The 16053-nt window shown below is 45.5% G+C and overlaps 1 long non-coding RNA gene across 1 annotated transcript; it reads left to right on the top strand.

Annotated features, from left to right (window-relative positions):
* The first annotated feature begins 5206 nt into the window (after nt 1-5206).
* On the top strand, nt 5207-14606 carry LOC309838993. Its single transcript, XR_014298440.1, has 3 exons — nt 5207-5343; nt 5586-5763; nt 14403-14606. It is a non-coding gene; the product is annotated as an uncharacterized lncRNA (long non-coding RNA).
* Nucleotides 14607-16053: the final 1447 nt, after the last annotated feature.

Genomic DNA, 16053 nt, shown 5'->3' with positions numbered 1-16053 from the left:
ATACAATGTTTGCCATTTTATCACAGGCACAGAGTTGTGTAACCACCACCTCAACCAACATACAGAGCTATCCCAACACCACAGAGACCTCCCTAGAACAATTCCTTTATAGTCGCCCCCTTCCCCCACCCCCTCCCACCATTCCTCACCCATGGCAACCACTAACCTGTTCTCCATCTCTACAATTTTGTCATTTCAAGAAGTTGTATAAATTGAGTCATATAGTCCGTGACCTCTGGAGATTAGTTTTTGTTTTGTTTTGTTTTGTTTTTTCCCTCAGCACAAAGCCCCGGAGAAGTTCCATTTATCAAAACGTCATTCCTTTTTATTACTGGGGTGTATTCCATTGTATGTATTTATGAGAGTTTGTTTATACATTCACCTGTTGATAGACATTTAGGTTGTTTCCAGTGTTTGGCAATTATCAAGAAAGGTTCTATAAATATTTGCATACGAATTTTTTTAATTAATTAATTAATTTATATTTATTTTTGGCTGTGTTGGGTCTTTATCGCTGTGCGCGGGCTTTCTCTAGTTGCAGCGAGCGGGGGCTACTCTTCATCGTCGTGTGCGGGCTTCTCATTGCGGTGGCTTCTCTTGTTGTGGAGCATGGGCTCTAGGTGCACAGGCTTCAGTAGTTGTGGCACACGGGCTCAGTAGTTGTGGCACGCGGGCTCAGTAGTTGTGGCTCACAGGCTTGGTTGTTCCGTGGCATGTGGGATCTTCCTGGACCAGGGCTCGAGCCCGTGTCCCCTGCATTGGCAGGTGGATTCTTAACCACTGAGCCACAAGGGAAGCCCTGAATACGAATTTTTATGTGAACATAAGTTTATGAAGAAAGGTTCTATAAATGTTTGCCTACGAATTTTTATGTGAACGTAAGTTTTTATTTCTCTGGGGTAATACTTAGGAATGGCTGAGTCATATAGTAAGTGAATGTTTATCCTTATGAGAAACTACTAAACTGTTTTCCAAAGAGGCTGCACCATTTGCATTCGCATCAGCAATGTCTGAGGCTTCTAATTAGTTGCGCCTCATCCATGTCAGCACTTGGTATTTGTTGTTGTCCTTAGCCATTCTAGTAGATGCAAAATGGTATCTATGGTATCTCATTGCTTTAATTTGCATTTGCCAGGATAGATTTTGAATTAAAAAAAAAAAAAGAGGGCTTCCCTGGTGGCACAGTGGTTGAGAGTCCGCCTGCTGATGCAGGGGACGCAGGTTTGTGCCCCGGTCCGGGAAGATCCCACATGCCGCGGAGCGGCTGGGCCTGTGAGCCATGGCCGCTGAGCCTGCGCGTCCGGAGCCTGTGCTCCACAACGGGAGAGGCCACAACAGTGATACCGACAAAAAAAAAAAAAAAAAAGAAAAAGAAGAAAGCTCAGTTTGAAGAAACATTACCTTGATTTCCCTACTTTCTGTATTTGTATTATCACTTACCAAAGAGCCTAAAGAGATCACAAAAGTGCCTCGTCCCAGGCCTCAGGAACCTGAAAAATGCAAATTATGGAGACAGCTAGCTGCTGTTTTAAATGATTGATAACCAGTGTTGCCAACTAGTCCCTGTGATGAATGAGAATAGTTAATCTAGTCTCTACTGGTTGCCTTAAATAAAAAAGCAAGCTTTCTTCTCACTTCATAAAAAATGTATATTCCAGAAGCATTGTGTGAATACAGTTGTGATCCTTGAATTTAATTTCAAGAGCACTGAGAATGCTTAATATTTTGAGGAATTCTCAGAGGAATACATTTGTTAAAAAGGAATCAACAGGGTTTAGAGGAAAGAGTACTGGAATAGGAATTTGGAAGTCCTGTTCTGGAAACAGTTCTACCTGGTCCTAAGTGTGTGACCTTGAGCAAGTCTCCGAATCCACATTAAGGCTGCCCCTCTTCCTCTGCTGGAAGAAGGTTTGGACTCACTTCAGCCATATCTCCTGGCATATCGTCCACAGAACACTAGATCTACAGGATTAAGATGTATGGAAGAAGAGAGCGTTCTTTATAGAAATTAACGTGGGAAATATTGAGTTAAAGTTCAAGAGGTTTCACTGAGGGAGGATTTTCCAGAGTCTTTAATTTGCTAACATATATTTTTAATCCCTGTGAGAGGGCTGTCATATGTCGTGTCTTCCCAATTCATTTGAGCACAGAAGTCTTTTTCATTGAATAATATATGAACGTATATTCCTTTGTTTTTCCTAGAACTCACTTTGGGAAATGCTGGACTGAAATATTGTTAATGTCCCTTCCAAATCTAACTTTTCAATGTTTCCAGTCTCTTTGTAAAAAAATCTCAAACACCTCTTGGTGTATTTGCTTGGAAAGTTTGCATTTCATATGTCAAGTTTTGTGCAGGGTGGTTCCATGGTACTGTACAGTGACATAATCATGGGCAAAACAGCAACGAGCTTGTTTCTCAGGCTTCTGTATTTAAGGTCAGGCTGGTTTAAACCCATATAGAGATCAACCAGGTCTCAGAACTTGGCAGGGCAGGGAGAGCTGTGCTAGAGGCAGACACAGGTACAGAGCAGGCCTGGAGGAGGACCCAGATGTGGGCAGTCAGAGCATGAGTGTCCAGAGTGAGGCCAGAGACATACAGAAGATCAGGGGGTCAGTGGGTCAAAGGTGTCATCTGCTGGGCAATCAGGAGTCCAGGAAACACATAGCCAGGTTCACGCAAGGTCGTGGGTCACAGGACAGACAAGGAAAATATTAGTAGATCCCCAAGAGCACACGGGTCATTCTCTAGGAAACAGACATAGCGTATCACTAAGAAGGCATTTTTAATACTGATGTTATCTCACCAGCTATGAAGCCCCACTTCCTCCTGGGACAGCGGCCAAGACCTGGGAAATGCTCCCAGGCCTCCAGCTCAGGACGGTAGGTATGAGATGCCAGGCAGCTGGGGCCAGGCTCAGAGATGGTGACTTTAGAAGAGCTCTTCAGGGGTTAGCACAGAGCAGGGAGAAACCTACCTTGCCTCTGTCCAACTCCCCCCACCCCTTCCAGAGGACCCACTGGAAGATTTTTCTCCCTCTGTGCGCCTGAAGAGTTTAGAATGAAGAGATTAATTGACCAGAAATGAAAGCTTGAGGCAGTTCACTGCAGTGGAAAGAGTGTGGATTGAGAGTCAAGAGGCCAAGTTCAGCTCTTTGACCTGAGCTGTGGGCTTTGGTTTACTCACTCATGAGCAAAGTTTTCTTCCAGCTCACAGGTACCAGGATTCCAGTCACATCTGAGTCTGGGAGGGGGTAGCCCCACTCCAGCCTAGATGACGAGGTGAGAGGGGACCTCCGCTCTTCTCTAGCCAAGGCGGCTGCCCGCCTCTCCTGCCCTCACCCACATCCAGGGTCTGCATGCCCACTGCACTGTTTGCAGGCTTGTTCTCGGTGAGAGTGGTGGAGCTGACAGCCTCACAGGGGAGAAACCTCAGCACGGAGCCGACAGGAACCAGACCCAGGAAGACAGTCTGAAGTCAGGCAGCCCTGCGTCCTGTAGGTCAGCACAGGACTCCGGGCAAACCGGGCGTGGTCAGGAGACACCAGACATAAACAGAAAGTCCTATGTGGTGGGAAAACCGAGACCACATGCCCCTACCATCTTGGGCTGGGGCCTGCCTTTCAGAGGACTCAGAGGAACCGCCGATAATTGGATGGAGGGGAGTGTGTTTTGAAATTAAAATGGGCACAGTAGGTAGAAGTCAAGTTAATTAGAGATATGTCCCTTCCTCCTGTGAGACTGAACAGTGTGACTTTCCGAAGAAGGCAGTTCTCACGGTAATGAGGTAAACTCAGAGGCAGCCAGCAGCACTGTTTGTTGGTGGAGAGACTGGTTTGGAAGTAAGCCCTCCACAGGCCCCATCCTGTTCCTTCGTTACTTCCCAGCCCCCTGGAAGCCAGCAGAAGCACACCAGTAGGTGGCCACAGCCCCAGGCGGCTGTGTTTGCCAGATTCCAAAGGGACAGGGACTCCCTTCGCGTTAGGGGAGGGGCTGGGTTTCCCCAGAGAAGGTTCTGGCACCTGGGCTGGACGAGATATATCAATACCTGGGGGAGCACAGAAACAGGGTGGCGCTGCAGGGAGAGATGTCTTTAGGAGAGGCCACCATTCCTTAAAAAATGCTCATGTTGAATGCTATGGTGGCCTTCTCTGAGGGCCAGTGCCCTTCCCAGGAGCGAGGAGGCGCCCCCCACAGGCAGCAGCGTCCGTAGCAGTCTTGCCCTTGTGGTGTTGAAGGCGATGGGGTACATTCAAGTAATCATGTGAGGACCCTAGTTTCAGGCCCAAATTCGATGTGACTTTGTGTATGGGTATTTTTCCTGAGGTCAAAGGCAACTGACACTTCAACACCTTATTTAAAAATAGAGGGAATTCCCTGGTGGTCCAGTGGCTAAGACTATGCACTCTCAATGCAGGGGGCCCGGGTTCGATCCCTGGTCGGGGATCTAAGATCCCACATGCCGCAACTAAAGATTCCATGTGCCACAACTAAGAGCCGGTGCAGGCAAATAAATAAATAAATATTTTTGGAAAATAGAATTATCTGTGTATCCCTGTGCGTATTCCCTCATGGGTCTTTTCTACTTTCTCCCCTCACAGTGTTTGGTGACTTACTCTGTAAAGGTTGTAAACTCTATTGAAACAGGAGGGGGCTTCCCTGGTGGCGCAGTGGTTGAGAGTCCGCCTGCCGATGCAGGGGACACGGGTTCATGCCCCGGTCCGGGAAGATTCCCACATGCCGCGGAGCGGCTGGGCCCGTGAGCCATGGCCACTGAGCCTGCGCGTCCGGAGCCTGTGTTCCGCAACGGGAGAGGCCACAACAGTGAGAGGCCCGCGTATCGGTAAAAAAAAAAAAAAAAAAAAGAAACAGGAGGGAAGGAGGCAGGGCACAACCTTTGAAAGAATGACACAGCCCGAGGACATGACATAAACTGATTAGACCCAAATGGGTCCAAGATGGCGGACAAGTCAACTTCCAGTAGACCTTGAGCCTCAGTATTCGCTCACATCAGCAAGCTAAATGATACACCCACAGGAGCCATGACAGTTCCAAGACACCATAAGGATCAAAAGTGGGCGGTGGCCCAATTCCTGGAAATCCCCGCCCCTTCCTAAAATAGCTGGAACACTCCTCCCACTCATTAGCCTATGAAATTACCCGCTCCTATAAAAACTGACAGCCCCATACCCTGGTGCCTGTCTCACCTTGAGATGGCCCACACTCTGTCTGTGGAGTGTGTTTCTCTCTAAATAAATCCACTTCTTACCTATCACTTGGTCTCTCAGTGAATTCTTTCTGCGATGAGACATCAAGAACCTGAGCTTCATTAAGTCCTGAAACCAGGTGTGTGATCTCAGTTGGAAGACTGGGTGTTGGCCGGGTTCGAGTCCCGCCTGTGTGGGTTCAAGTCCCAGTCTGAGGTGCACGGTTTCACTATTATTTAACACATACTAAGTCGAGGCTCACAACGAAATAACTTTCCTTTGTATCAATTAGTAGATTATTGTGGATTCTTATTATTTCCTTGTGGAGCCTGAAAAGTAGTCAGAACAGAGCCTCAGGAGTATTCCCTTCTTGACTTTCAGGTAATGCATCCAAGAAAGAGTCGTCCACTGAGTTATTTCCCCTCATTCGTCTCCCTTCATCCAAGCTGAGGAAAAGAGACAGCCACCTGGCAAAGGTCTAGTCCAAGGTGCCTTTGAAATATCCTGCGGAAGTACCTCTGGTTCCCCTGCATTCCTGTAGAAGATAAGCCGTCTCCAGGTAAGTAATGCTGTTAATAACAATGGCAGTAGCCACTTGGGTCTTGATTTGTCCCCTGGGGAGACGTAGGCTCCAGGGCAGAGAGCTGGGAGGCTGAGGCTAGAGATCCACCAGGGCCCTCAGCCTGTTCTTTGTCCTTGAATTTCCTTTTCACTTTAATCATTCCTGGAATCATGGAGAGAAGTTTAGAGGTTTCTACAACCCAGCTCTCTGGATTTGGATAAGTCTTAACAGAACCAACCAGGTCTTAACATTCTTCAAAGAATAAAAATCCTGTCACCACCTAGAGGGACCTGAGCTCAGAAATCGGTTGCTGCGGATCAAGGCTTGTCTTACTAGTATGCAAACAATTCTGAGGGTTCCTCAAATCAACTTTCAATCTGGCGTTTTCCTTGGCTATCAGGTGGAATTTACCCCTGAATGAAGGTCCTCACCTTGCATTGAATTCTAGTGAGTTTTGTTTTGTTTTACAAAGTGACCGGCACCGTCTTTGGGGACCACTTGATTGATTGATCCCCCCCGCAATGTCGACTTAAAAAATACACACAACCTAAAAGCTGAGAGTTATATTTTATTTGGTGAGAATTCTTAGGACTTCAAGCCCAGGGGGCAGCATCTCAAGTAACTCTGAGAGACTGCTCCGAGGAGGTGAGGGGGGAGCCAGGTTATGTAGGAGTTTTGCAGCAAAGGGCAGGTAGTTGGAACATCAAAAGATTATTGTTAATTAAAGAAAACCAGATATCCCAAGTTAAGGAATTTAGCACTTTTGTATGTATGGGAAGACGCAAGAGTCTGGGCTCACTGAAATCATTCCTTTGATAAGTATCTCAGCTATCTGGGCCAGTATCCTGTGTTTTCACCTCCTGTGTTTCCTCAGGGCTTATGGTAAGGAGTGGCTGCAGTCTGATGGCTGCTAGATGGCAGGTATTCTTTCCTTCCTGAATTCCCTCAGGGCTCACCAGCTCACATTGGAGGGCTGCAGTTGCTGATGACTGACTGACATCCTTTGTTTACTGATAGGGTAGGAAATATTCCACTTCTCAGCAGCCTTCTCTTATTCACGTCGCAGATTTTTATTTTTCTCCTTAAGGGAGGACCCCAGCCCATGGGACAGTTCTGCCTGGGAAGTGGAGAAGTAGGAATGTTTTTCCCCAGTGACTAGAGCAAAGGCAGCAAAATTCCACATTTCATGGGTCCGGGGTCACGGCTACTGATGGTTGGTGTGATTCTAGCCATTACCAAGGGTATAATCTACACTTTGCCCAGTTCTCAGTCGCCTCCTCTATACAGAGTCCTTCCACATCCCAGGAATCCCCAGGGAAGCCGGGGCAGGCCCACAGCAGTCCCAAACCTGAGTCATCCTGTGGCCAACAACTTCCCAGGGAAGCCCTCCAGCCAGGGCCCACCTGCTGGACGGCCTCATTTCAGACAGGGTCCCACAGGCCCCCTTCGCCTCTTCCAGGCACAGATGTTTGTATCCCGAAGCAGCACCTGCTGAGCCCCCAGCCCACCCACTGTGCCAGTCAGGGTTCTGAGCAGCCCTGTCTTCAAGGTGGATGAGAGCTGACTCTATTTTAAGGAAATGAAGTGCGTCTTTGAGTCAAAGCATGTGATACAAATGACCTTTCTGTGGCAACATGATTAAAAATAGGCAGTTACAGGAAATTTTTCAACTCTTGAGACATTAATGGATGTAGATGTAAAAAAATAGACTAACTTGCCTCATCTTCCCATTAGTGATGTGTGTGGGCAGACAGGGCTACTTTTTGCCGCCTTGACAGACCGAATACTGCCTGTGCGTGGGATAGGAGCATTTCTAGGCTAGCCATTCCCCCAAAGTGAGGTTGTGGAATTTGTATGGTACTTACCGACTGACTGGCTCACCCAAATCTGAGTGTGTTTCATTCTTTGGGTTTGGTGGCTGGATTTTTGCATGAACAGCAAGGAGTAGCTGAATTCTCCCTTTCAGTTTGCACCCTCTAGATCAAGGGACAGCAAACTTTTTCTGTAAAGAACCAGATAGTATATATTTTAGGCTCTGTTGACCATACACTTTCCGTAGCAACTGCTCAACTCTGCTGGTATAGTGTGTGGGTAAGCAGCCACAGGTAGCATGCAAACAAATGGGCCTGGCCATGGTTACAGTAAACCTTTATTTGCAAAAACAGGTGGCAGGCTTGATTTGGGCCTGCAGGCTCTAGGTTGCCCAGCCCTGCTCTGGAGTCAAAGAGGTGAGGATATTCACCCTCCTTCCCTGTTTTCAAGGGATGCCTGAGACTTATGCGTTCGTTGATTCGCGTATCCATTCAGCAAATGCTTACCCAGCGGTCTGCTGCCATGCCAAGCTCCATAACGTTAGTTTAGGATGCAACAGAGAACAGCACATACCAAGCTCCCTGCCTCACAGAGCTTACACCGTAGAAAAGAGGGGCGCATCCTCGGGTGCGAGGACGATGTTAGTGGCGGGGGAATGAGCTCAGGGAGCTCACGGGAACCGATCTTAGTGTCTGACATGGAAGCAATCGTAAAGACTTTGGGTTTTCCTCGGTGTGAAATGAGGAACCATTGGAGAACTTTGAACAGAGAAGTGACATGATCTAACTTATGTGTTGAAAATAAATGTAAACTGTGTCAATGGTAGACTAAAGGATGGATGCAGGGATACCCAGGAGGAGGATGTAGCTGTAGCAGTGCTTGAGGAGACAGAGGGCGGTAGCGTGAACTAGAGCGGTAACAGGGAAGGGAGTGAGAAGTGTTTAGATCCGTGGTATATTTTGAAGGTAGAGCCAACACGACTTCCTAATGACTGCGTGATGTGTGTGAGATAAAGGAGTCAAGAATATATTTGGCAGGGGGCTTCCCTGGTGGGGTCCAGTGGTTAAGAATCCACCTTCCAGTGCAGGGGATGTTGGTTTGATCCCTGGTCGGGGAACTAAGATCCCACATGCCGTGGGGCAACTGAGCCCGCGCGCCACAACTAAGACCTGACACAGCCAAAAAAAAAAAAAAAATGAAAAAAAAGAATGTATTTGGCATTTGGAACATGGAGTTGCCACTAACTGGGATGTGAGAATGCTAAGGGTGGAAGCAGTGTTAAACATGTGAACTTTGAAATTTCTCCTTGACATCCAAGTGGATACATCTCAGCTTGGCATTTAGGAGAGAGGTCTGAGCTGGAGATATACATTTGGATGCTGTCAGCATAGGGGAAATGCACGGTATTTAAAGCCACGGATTATGTGAGATCACCAAGGAAATGAGAATATAGAGAAAGAAGGAGAACCAAGACCCTTGGGCAGTCCAGTATTGAGATGCTGGGGAGAGGAGGAAGAACCCGGAAGTCAGAGCGTTAAGTGACCTCACCTTACTTGCCGGGAAAATATACATGAGAACATTGCATAGTAAATGAACTTAATTTTTAAAAATCTTTAATTTTTCATTCTATATCCAAGGGACAGCTATGACTCTTTTGACTTAAGGAGGTATTTGTATTTCTTAAGTGGATTCAAGTAGGCTGGTGATACTAGTCTTATTATGCAGAGTTTTTTCCCCTAAATAAAGAAAATAATTTGCTTGAGATCTTCCAGACCGTGTTATAGGTTCACCTAATTCAAAATTGTTTAAGGAGTCTGGTTTGCACACATGCCTTGCTCTGTTTGTGCTCTGTGTCCAATGTCTAAAGGTGTATGTAACCTGGTTCGCTTATTGCCAAATAAAGTCTAAGCCAGCTCCCGGGCTGCCCCCACATAGTAAGTAAAGCTCAGATGAAAGTGTACACTTCAGACTGGGACTTGAACCCACGTGCTGGGACTCAAACCCGGCCAGAACTCAGATTGGAACTCAAACCCATGCAGCTGGGACTCAAAGCAGGCCAAAACCCACAGTCTTCCAACTGAGATCACACACCTGGTTTCAGGACTTAATGAAGCTCAGGTTCTTGATGTCTCATTGCAGAAAGAATTCACTGAGAGACCAAGTGATAGGTAAGAAGTGGATTTATTTAGAGAGAAACACACTCCACAGACAGAGTGTGGGCCATCTCAGAAGGTGAGACAGGCACCAGGGTATGGGGCTGTCAGTTTTTATAGGAGCGGGTAATTTCATAGGCTAATGAGTGGGAGGAGTGTTCCAGCTATTTTAGGAAGGGGCGGGGATTTCCAGGAATTGGGCCACCGCCCACTTTTGATCCTTATGGTGTCTTGGAACTGTCATGGCTTCTGTGGGTGTGTCATTTAGCTTGCTGATGTGAGCGTATACTGAGGCTCAAGGTCTACTGGAAGTTGACTTGTCCGCCATCTTGGACCCATTTGGGTCTAATCAGTTTATGTCATGTCCTCGGGCTGTGTCATTCTTTCAAAGCTTGTGCCCTGCCTCCTTCCCTTCTGTTTCACAGATACTTAATTCTTATGGATCAATCTCTGCATTTTAGTTTCTGATTCTGATATTCAGAGGATGGTAGTTTGTTCAAGATCTGTGAGAATCTCAACCATCTTGTCCTTGACTTAAGTTGTAAAAATAATTTGGGGGTTTCCTGTTTTGTTTTATACTTGGAAAATTTTGGTTAACACTGTTTTTAAAATGAACAATCTTAGAGGTTTTAAAAAAATATCTGTAGACTGTATCAAATATTACAAGGGACTTTTAAAGCAACCTTGTGAAGTATGTTATGATTCTCATCTTATTGATGATGTGTCTGAGGTTCGGATGAGAATGTCATGCAGTAAGAGAAGGCCAGGACTCTCATTCTTAGCCCAGTGCTCTTAGCACAATGAAACACCTTTTTTCTAGAAGCATCATACAGGTCAAGAGCTCAGGCTAATGTGCTAGCCAGATCGCCATCTTAGAAAAGCACATGTCTTGGCTCTTCCAGTTTTTTGTTTTCTGTGACCCCATTTCATTTAGGACTGATACTCAGAACATTAGTTGGACTGCTCTATGGCATTTAAAAGAAGGAGATAAGTTGGTATAGTTGAAGAGATACCCACATTAAACAGTTCTTTCACAGGCATGGGTTTTTGGGCAAGTCAGATACAAAATGTGAGAGAGCTTGAGCTCCCTTGAAAACCATAGAGACGGCAATCACTTTTAGGGTGGGGAAGTGTAGGGTTTGCCATCCCTGTGTGCCCTGTTTACTGGCCTGGTCTCTAGGCTATCACTTAGTTTTCAAGGTGGAAATTCCCCTCTTCAACCTACTGTGCACTTACGTAAAAAGTCAGATGATAAGCTACAGATTCAAATTCTGTATTCATGGGAAAGGCTGGGAACATTTCACAGAGGACTGCTGGTTGCCTTGGCAACCTAACAGCCCTCTAGGACAGGAGGAGCGGACAGCAAGGCCGATGTCTGTAGGAAGACGGCTTTCTGTGATTAAGCCTTCCCTGACAACGTTTATATCTGAAACATGAAAGCCCCAAGGCTATGTTCAGGAAGGCTGCCTGACAGTCAACAGGAGACCTAAACAGATCTGGTGTGATCGCCTGAGTAGAAGAACACATATTCCTGTTTTCCCTTTCACAGCTCCACCATTTGGATGACTCCAGAAGAAAAAGGCGCGTGCAGTCATAGCTCTCGTCCAGTTAGCTTACCACCCTCCTGAAAATTATGACTTAGAAAATGGGACGTGATCTTTTAAACAAACACACCAGAATTTACCTCTTCACGTGATGGCTTTCCTTCAAAGACGTGGGGTGGAGAGGGGGCACGACTACTGCCCAAAATATAAGTGGTTCTGAATGTGCTCCTTTTGGGGCAGTACCTTCATGGGCATTTGCTAGACATACGAGACAATCAATCTGGTTAGATTTGGGGGGGCGGGCGGTCACACTCCAAGTCTGGTAGTTTTTAACTAAAAAATGAACTATATATCGATGTGTCTCCCTAGTGCCCAGCACATACTGGTAGTTCACGAAATGTTTGATGAATCTTCAGTTAACCGTCCACCTCCATCACTGGATTTTCCCCAAATCAAATCCACCTTTAAAGACTCACCAGCACCAGTAAGTCAAAAGGATATTCAGTAGAGTCTAGCTGGATTTCCAAAAGGGCACCCTAGAAAGCTGTAAGCAAGGACGGCAGCACTGGGTCAGTTACATGGTATCCCAATGGAGACAGTATTCAGTTGGTGTCTTCTTTGAAGGGGGCAATATTCACTAGGTGCGGTGGGTTTTTTTTTATTGAAATATAGTGCATTTACAACGTTGTGTTAACTTCTGTACAGCAAAGTGATTCAGATACATATATATATGTATATATATATGCACATATATATATACATGTGTGTATATATATATATATTCTTTTCCATTATGGTTTATCACAGGATATTGAATGTAGTTCCCTGTACTACACAGTAGGACCTTGTTGTTTATTCATTCTATATATAATAGTTTATATTGTTGCAGTGGTTTTAAATCATGGCCACAACTTCTTTGATACTTTTCCCGTGAAAGATGGGGTTTGTGTCCCCTACCTTGAAAGTGAGTAGTCCTGTGACTTCTCTGACCAACAGAATTCAATAGAAGTGGTACTATGTGACTACCAAGGCCAGGTCCTGAAAGGGCATAAATGCCGTTCCTGCCTTGTTGACTGGATACGCATTTTTAGAGCCTTGAGCGGCCATGTAAGAAGCATGATTACCCTGGTTCCACCATGTTGTGAGGAAGCCCAGCACACCAGGAGAGGTCAAGTGTAGATGCACTAGTCAACAGCCCAGCCTTTGAGGCATTCCAGCTCAGGCATCCGACATACGAGCAAAGACATTTCAGATGATTTTAGTGCCCAGCTGTTCAAGTTGCTCCCAGGTATTTGAGTCTCCCCGACTGAGGCCCGAGACATTGTGGAGCAGAGACAGGCAACCCCTGCCATACTCTGTCTAAATTCCAGACCCCCCAAATTTGTGAACATAACAAAATAGTGTGCTGCTAAATTTAAGCTAGTTGTAAAACAGTAGGTAAGTTGAGCACTTAGTATGACAAGTACTGGATAGCTATTAAAGTAAGTCCTGTTATTTTAAAATCATACCTCTCCTATCTGCTGCAGATAAACCAAACAAAGATTGTAAAAAACAGGGCACTCATTTTACCATGATTGCACCCAATGGTGAATCTAAGTTTTAGATCTCATGGTACTGGTGTCTCCTGTTAAGGCTGCCATGAGTGAGGGGTGGGTCTTTCTGGGCCTTTGTTTCTTTATCTATAAGATGAGCAATAGGTAATCCCTAATGATTTCATGATTCTAAGGTGTCAGGCATGAACTGGGTGCAAAAAGTATTATTTCCACACCAAGTTTGATAGCATTATTCACACTAGCCAAACACAATAAGATAAACAAAATGTGACATAGACATACAACAGAATAGTATTTGGCCCAAAAAAGGAATGAAGTACTGACACATGCTACAGCATGGATGAATCTTGAAAACATCCTGAGTGAAATAAGCCAGACACAAAAGGAAAAATATTATATGACTCCAATTGAATGGGGTACCTAGAATAGGCAAACTCATAGACACAGAGAGTGAAACGGAGGTTATGAGGGGCTGAGAGAAGGGACAGGGGAGTTCGTGTTGATTGGGTACAGAGTTTCAGCATGAGAGGGTGAAACAATTCTGTACATGGTTGAGCAACACTGTGCATGGATTTATGCCACTGAATTATACATTTAAAAATGGTTAAGGGCTTCCCTGGTGGCACAGTGGTTAAGAATCCGTCTGCCAACGCAGGGGCACAGGTTCGAGCCCTGGTCCGGGAAGATCCCACATGCTGCAGAGCAACTAAGCCCGTGCGCCACAACTACTGAGCCTGCGCTCTAGAGCCTGTGTGCCACAACTACTGAGTCTGCACTCTAGAGCCTGTGTGCCACAACTACTGAGCCCACGTGCCACAACTACTGAAGCCCACACACCTAGAGCCCATGCTCCGCAACAAGAGAAGCCACTGCAGTGACAAGCCCGCTCACCACAGCAAACAGTAGCCCCCTCTCGCCACAACTAGAGAAAGCCCGTGTGCAGCAACGAAGACCCAATGCAGCCAAAAATAAATAAATAAAATAAATACATTTTAAAAAACAATAAAATAAAAATGGTTAAAATGCTAACTTTTATGACATGTATATTTTACCACAATAAAAACAATTTTAAAAAAAGTTTTATTCCCATAAGCTTTGGCACTGGAGCCCTAGGCCTCTCATTGTTGTGAGGAATGAGGATGTGTACCCTTGCTCACCTTCATGCAGTCACCTACAGGGAGCTGGAAATGTCCTCAGCCTTCTCAGTGGTCCCAAGAGACAACCCGGTCATTCACCAACAGAGATTTCCGGATGCTGAAAAGAGCCTCCAAAATTAGGTGGCTCAACTCCCTCACTTTGCAAGTGAGGAAAGAGGAAATATAACTTAAGGAACCACCTTCTGTGGGGAAAAAAGTAATCCAGCTAGATACCTTCAAGTTATAAATAAACCAAATTTGGCATTCTTCTTTCTAGGGTAATAGTCTACTTTCCTCTAAAAGTCCTATGTTTAACTTGCTTGTCATTTTTGTGTTCATCATTAGGCCAAGGAAGTTATAAAACCCAGAATAGGACTCTAGTGAGATTATTCTGTTGAAGCTCTAATTTGAAATCTCCTTCTCAACATATTCATCCAGGCAGCCACTACGAATTCATCAGAGTTGGCATGAAAGATGGAGTCTCTTTGCTGTTCCTGTTACAATGTGCCTTATTGTGACATGGTGGCAGGGGCACTGAACCTGAAGTCCAATGACCTGAATTTAAATCTAGACTCTGCCATGACCTGGGGAAATCATTAAACCTCTCTGTTCTTCAATTTGCTTCATCCGTAAATAAAGAAACTGGAGGAGATAAACAGTAAAATGCCCACTATCTTCTATGACTGTAATTCTCTGATTATATATTTATGTTTGTTTGTGCTTTGAAAATAAGGAAGTGACCTAAATACTTGAAAGTTATGCATTGATCACTTCTACTGTGTTTTCCACACTTAGATAGAATTTGCCTTGGTGGGTGGGTGGTCTCATTGTAGCGGATGCTTCATTGCGTGGCTCAGATCTTCATGCCAGAGTGAAGGACTTGCTCCTGCAGCTGCTGGGGTGTTGCCTGCAGACAGCTCTCCAGTGTCAGCCCCTCTCAGGGACTTGTTCTTGGCTGAAGAGCCCCACTTTGCCTGAGGCATCCTGCCTTCCCTGGTGCAGCCTGTATCCGTTGACCGACCCGTGTGGGGTACAAAGGTCTAGGCCCTCTACCCCAACTCGGGACAGCTCTGAAAGGTTCTACGAGGTTCAGAGCTCCTTGTGGGGTTGGCTGAGGCCTTTGAAGAGACTACATCACAATCCAGCGTCTCCCTGTGTCCAGACTCGCTTCCTCGTCTTCCCTCACCTGAGCTGATTCTGAGAGCAGCCCCCATTCAAAGCCCTGCACGCTAATCTCCATTCCGACTCTGTTTCCCAGGTAGTCAACCCGTTCATTCACTTAACCCTCCCAAGGACATTACGAGGTAGATACAAATATTAGGGAACTTGTGGAGTAAGTTTCCACAGTAACCTTTCTAGGAAAGGGTAGAGCCAGGATTTAAACCCAGGCTTCCTGGCTCCACGATCCCTGTTCTAAGCTACTATAATATTTTGCCCCCTTGATTTCTCATTCATTTCTTAGATTTTATACAAGTTTCCTCAAGTGTACATTTATGAATCACTGCTTAACTACACACATATTTTCCAAGTATTGCATATGTTTTCATGTTAGTTTACAAAAGTGAATGGAAGTTTTAAAATAGACCCCCAGGGCTTCCCTGGTGGCGCAGTGGTTAAGAATCCGCCTGCCAATGCAGGGGACGCGGGTTCGAGCCCTGTTCCAGGAAGATCCCACATGCCACGGAGCAACTGAGCCCGTGTGCCACAACTACTGAGCTCACATGCCACAACTGCTGAAGCCCACGTGCCTAAAGCCCATGCTCTACAGCAAAGAGAAGCCACCGCAATGAGAAGCCTGTGCACCGCAACAAAGAGTAGCCCCCACTCACCGCAACTAGAGAAGGCCCGCGTGCAGCAACAAAGACCCAACACAGCCAAAATTAAATTAAATAAATAAATTTTAAAAATAAATAAATAAAATAGACCCCCCAAAATGACTTTCAAAATAAGTTACCTTACATATACACACTACTATATATAAAATAGACAGACAACAAGGACCTACTGTATAGCAGAGGGAACTTTAGCTCAATATTTTGTAATAACCTATATGAGAAAAGAATCTGAAAAAGAATATATATATGTATAA

This window comes from Grampus griseus, assembly GCF_964374135.1.
Source record: "Grampus griseus genome assembly, chromosome: 21".
Classification (NCBI taxonomy): Eukaryota; Metazoa; Chordata; class Mammalia; order Artiodactyla; family Delphinidae; genus Grampus; species Grampus griseus.
The sequence above is the reverse complement of the archived record's forward strand: the minus strand, read 5'-3'. Positions and strand labels throughout refer to the sequence as shown.